This window comes from Sorex fumeus, unplaced genomic scaffold (genome assembly GCF_029834395.1).
Source record: "Sorex fumeus unplaced genomic scaffold, SorFum_2.1 ptg000128l, whole genome shotgun sequence".
Lineage (NCBI taxonomy): Eukaryota > Metazoa > Chordata > Mammalia > Eulipotyphla > Soricidae > Sorex > Sorex fumeus.
In genome coordinates, this window is record NW_026606185.1 from 11,748,054 (window position 1) to 11,754,135 (window position 6,082).

Here is a 6,082-nt window from a genome sequence, read left to right on the forward strand (position 1 = left end):
TTTCTGTGTTTTGGGCACATTTGACTAGGGGGTTGAGTATGGCTCAAAGCCAGACACCTGATGATGACACCCTGTTCTTGCCAACTTTGCTCAGATCTGCCTTGCAGGGTCGGATCTTATCTGTTCCAGTGCCCATCACCTGATCCACAAGTTATCAATACTGAGAGATTGTAGACACGAAAGTAAAAAAGAGATATACAGGAGTTAACTGGAGTAGCTCTCAGGAGCCTAAAGCACATCAATGTTGTAGACATATCCTGTATGCATATGTATGAGTCATATTACCTTATACTGTAAGCATAAGACCCAAATATAATAACAGAATGTACAAATGTGCTCATTTTGAAAACAAGCTCAGAGGTGGGTAGGAAGCTGGAAATTGCGGGGGCTGAGGGAAGTTGACAAAGGTGGTAGAATTGGTGTTGTATTTTGAAGTATCTCTTAAGATAGACAGTACTTTACACTACTAATTTCAGAATTAGATCAAGAGCAAAAATCATGCTTCACAGGGTCATAAAATTAGAGTTATAAATAATAAATAATGAAGAATCAAAATAGCCATACCATTATTCTAAGATTCATAACACTAATGTTTTTATAAGAAATTAAAAGGAAGAATTTTGATGACTGAATTCTTGTTTTGTCAAATGTCAATACTTTGAATCACGAAGAAAGAACAAGTCCTAGAGACAGGATTTCGAAGGGTACAGGATGCCAGGCAGTCTGATGATAAAATGAAGGAAACTGGACATCTTACAGCACACAGCAGCGAAGAAAACTGGCCAGTGGGTTCCACAACTCCTGAGGAATTCTCCGGGTCCCATACTGAGCCAATATCACCAGGAAGTCCCAGATGGGGTAGGTGCCATCTCCCCCCCACCCACCTTCTCCTGATGGAAACCTGACAACCATGAGCTTCTACAAGCATGGCTCCGGTATGTGGGTTCCAGGACTATTTTCCGAACTGAGTGGCTGCATCAGTGGCTGCTCAACATTTCCTGATATGCAACATGATCAATGGAAAATAAATGATCTACTGTTTGTCCCTGAAAGACAGGCTTGAATGGTGGTGGGAAAATCTGAGCAAAATATAAATAACAAAATGCATCTGAACTGTGCATTTAACTACGCTGCTATGCCACCCTGGAAGGTAACAATATCATTAATGGGAAAAAGATTAATGATTTGCTTCTCAATTCTGGCACCAGACAAGGATGTCCACTCATGATAAACTTTGAAATTTATTTCCACTAAATCATTGCAGTAAAGTTCAATATCATATTTTTAAGTTTAATGTCATATGTATGGGTTCTTGAATTTTTATAGTTAGTCTTAGTTTCTTTAGTCTGCTAGAGTTTTTTTGTTGTTGTTTTTGTTGTTTGTTTGTTTGGGTCAACAAGTAGTGCTCAGGACTTACAATTCTATTTTAGCCTGTATGATTTTATGTGAAATATAAGCTTTGATATTTATGGAGCACCCCTCTAGGTAATATTTTGATTTTCTCTTGCTCATCTGAGAATATTATTATTATCTTTGGCTTCTATCATTTTAATTAAAATGTGTCTTGGTGGTTTTCTGTTTGGAATTATTTTGATTCAAAGTCTGAGATTATTGGATCTGAATATATAAATTGATCTTTAGATTGTATATATATGTGTATATATGTATATTTTCCCACTGAAAACTGTTCCCCCAATATTTCTTAATTCTACTTCATAGAATCTTAGAGGTGGTGGATCGAGTTTCCCTCCCCACCCCAAGCAGAGTCCCAGCAGCTGAAAACCTCTGAAATCCAGCCATAGCCATGCATAAGACTACTCTCCACATGCTCTGAAGAGCCACACACATGAAGGAAACGGAAGAGGAACCCAAGTATGTGGGACCCGGGGCTGAGCTCTCAAGCCTGCTTTTATCGGGACTGGGCCTCTTCCACCCAGATCTTCCAGAAGCTAGGCGTTACACCCACCAACTGTCCCCAGTGCCCTGTAATCTCATCAAAGGTCAAGACCCAGAGACTATAAAACCAAGATCCCGGAAGACAATAAGATCTCTTATTGTCTAGTTCTCACTCTCAAGAGAACCCAGCAGGCTATGAAGAGTATCCAGCCCGCACAGCAGAGTCTGGCAAGCTCCCGGTGGTGTATTCTATATGCCAAAACCCAGTAACAATGATAGGTCTCATTCCCCTGATCCTGAAAGAGCCTCCAATGTGGCACTTGCTAAAATCTCAGGGCTAGGACGAATGGAGACGTTGCTGGTGCCTGCTCGAGGAAATCCATTAACAACGGGATGACAGTGACAGTGACAGAATCTTAGAAATATTAGAAGTAGTCTCTGATAGTAAACTTCTCTTTTGGTGTACCCTTTCATAGTATTTGTGCTCCTCTTCTGAAAACAGGTATTTAACCCACCAAAAATGTTTTGAGCCTAGGTATGGTTGTTGTGGTCTTTGGTTAGGGAAACATTGTCGTTTCAGGATTGCAAGATATTTTAAATATTCTTTTTAAAAACTAAAGATATTTTAAATATACAAACATTCATACTTCATTGCCTTGTATTTATACAGAGAGTGATGTAATCATCTCTTTCTGGTGGCTATTAGGAGGGTTGTATGAAGATGTACAGATAGAACAGGCGTCAAGGTACTTCTGCATAACCAACACTAATTTATTTACTAGCACTGCATATAGTTCTTCACACCCACCAAAAATAAACCCTGGGCAAGTCAGGAATAAGATCTGAGTATATCCAAGTGAGACGTCACCATCCTCCCTCCCTCCCCCCCCAAAAAAAATAAATAAAATCTGTTGCATCAGATAAAGGATAGGAAAACAGGATATACAAATCATTAAAAAATGTCAACCAGAAAAATGAAAAATCCTACCCAAAAAATGAGGAGCGGAAATGAATAAACAGTTCTTCGAGAAAGACAGGCATATATGGCCAACAGGGAGGTGAATAAGTATTTATTCCATATTATCAGGGAAATGTGAATTTCAATTAAGAATGAAATATCATCTCACATCAGTGAGAATTGCATATTTCAAAAATACTGGTAACAATCTGCAGGTATATGGTGAAAATGGAACTCTCATCTTCTGCTGGTGAGAATGTTTTCTAGTTGAATGTCTATAGAAAAGTGTATGGAAAGTACTCAGTAAACTAAGATTTTAACTACCATATGACCTACACATTTCACTTTGGAATACCTACCCCAGGACACAAAAACATTCATTCACAAAGACATATACACCCATCACTCATTGCAGTACTTATTACAATAGTTAAGATTTGGAATCAATTTAGGTGTCTACTGATCAATGAGTGGATTCTGGCCATGTGGTATATACACAAAATGAAGTGATATGGGGGTGCAAAAGATGAAATCATGCATCCTTCTGCAAACTTGATGCAACTGGAAGATACCATATTATGTGAAGTAATTTAGAAGGACAGACAGGATGTTAATTGCCTGTAATATATAGTAAAGGGAGATGCCTAGAGCACCATTTACTCCAGAATATATCAACGAATACAGAGAATGACAAAAATCGAGAGGTTAAGGTAAATTGGAAGGAAAGTATCCTGGGAGAAGGAGGCAAGGACCTCATGTAAATGTGGTCGAAGGTATATATTCAAACTACAGAGTTAAAAACAGTGATAAAAGGAGATACAAATTATAACAACCAAAGTTTAAAAGGTGCCTGGTGAGGTGTCAGGCTGTGGGGTTGGAATAAACTGGAAAACACTGGTGGTGTGAAGCTGACATTGTTGGGGAGATTGGTCCCACAACACTATGTTTTTAAAACTCACTATGTAAATTTAAAAGCTTTGTAAATCACAGTTTATAATAATTACTTTTACTTTAAAAGTCCATGTTGTATGAGAAAACTATTAGTGCCTGTCTTTAGCATGTTATTCATTCCAGTAATTAATTGCAATTTTATAGCATCCGCTTATGCAGTTCCATGTTCTTTATGACAAGGGGATACAGTTGTCCCTATGGAAGATTTTGTGATACTCAGTCCCAATATACAGTTTATTGACCCTTAGGCCCTCATCAAAGTCTGTGTGTAATTTTAATCAAGAAAACCAGGTAACATTTCCACTAAACATAGACCATAGCCATTTCTAACCAAGAATGTCTTAAACTCACTTGTGTACAACATCATCCCCATGTCTTCTCCTTGATGAAGGGTCTCCTCTCTCTCTCTCTCTCTCTCTCTCTCTCTCTCTCTCTCTCTCTCTCTCTTCTGTCTCTCTGTCTCTGTCCCTTCACCTGTCTCTTTCTCTCTCCATATATATATATATACATATAATACATATCATGTAAACAAACACCCCCTCCATATATATGTATGTATATATATATGGAGGGGGTGTATGTTTATGTATATATATGTATATACATATATAGAGAGAGGGGCTTTATGTTTACATAATATGTATTTTTTTTTCAAGAGCTATCTTTAATTCCTAGCTCTCTGAAAAGAAAATAGTGTCCCTATGAGAAGACTGGGACATTAACTGGTTTTGCTACTTCTGGGGTATATCAACTAAAAAAGAAAAAAGTTAGAAGTTGTAGAAGAGAAAATTTTGTTAACATTAGATGTATGGCTTTTTCAGTTATTAAAAATATTGTAAAAACTTAGCAAAAGTTTAATTTTGTAGAAGAGGCACTAAAATGATGTTTACACACAAAATTCTTTGGAACAGTGTCTTCTGCATTCTATGTAAGAATTTATAATATTATTTTTTCAATGAAGAAGGCATAGTTTAATGTATATAAACCTTTATTTACTCTTCCCTATCTCACTTTCTTTCTTCTTCCTAGTGTCTCCTTTTTAAATTAATTTTACTTAAAGGTGGAACCATGGGATTAGTCATTCATATTATCTGGACCTTTTTCAAAGCATCCAGGTAAACTTCTTAATTACTCTTTATGAGTATGTCAAACTCTATAATTTGCCTAGCCTTTGAAGGCCTAGAGGAATAAGTAGTCATAGCCTTGTGTTCTGACACAGTTATTAATTACTTAATAATTACTTGCTTGGGTGCCCAGGCAGGCACAAATACTAAGATAAGCATCTCACCCATACATATGTGACCATGGCCAGAGAGGAAGAAAGCCTAGAGAAGATGACAGGAACTGGTGGAGAACAGGTGGGAGGCCCAGCGATAGGTCCTGAGCACAGGGATCTCATCCTTGTGCAAGCGACCATGGGCATAGAATAAGGAAAGTGTACAGGGGCAGAGAATGATCCTGAACAGGAGCTGACCATCATTCACTGGACGTGAGTGGCCATTTGAGGAGAGACCCAGGTCCATCTATTTAACTGTGAAATAAACTCTATCTTCTTAAACATCCAAGTTCCCTAATGCGAATGTTTACTATAATTCTCAAGTACCCACCAGAAATGGAAAAAATCCACATTTGTGCGAACAGCATAAAGCCCTTGGGCAGCAAGAGTCACCCCTTGGATACTTGGGCACGTTGCAGGAAGTATAAGTGTGTGACCTTGTGGTTCAAGATACAGGGAATAGTAAGAGCATTGTGGTAATGGAGCATGAGAATGGGCCTGGATAAAGAAGAAACAAGCAGAAGATTGTTCGGTGAGTATGGATGGGGACAAGAAGAGTTCATGATGGTTGGGCATGAAGGTTGCCAGGACCAAGATATAAGATACAAGATATAAGATACAAGGGAAGGGAATTTTATTCTGGTTCTCAGAAGAACCAGATTTTATTCTGGTTCTCATAATGCCTAAAAGGAGAGAGAGAAAGAGAGACAGAGAGAGAGAGATAGAGAAAGAGAAGAAAAGCCCCTGCCATAAAGGCAGGTTGGGGGGTGGGGGGTGGAAGGGTGATGGAAAGGAACCTGGGGATGCTGGTGGAGTGATAGGTGTTGGAACATGTATAACTAAAATCTAATCATGAACAGCTTTGTAAGGGTCTATCTCACAGTGATTCAATAAAAAAATGAAAATTTCTAGCATTTTATTTCACATGTAAATATATTTTGCATAAATCTAAGAAGAAATTATTTCCCACTGTGAAAGTTGACTTCAAAACTTCCTGTGTT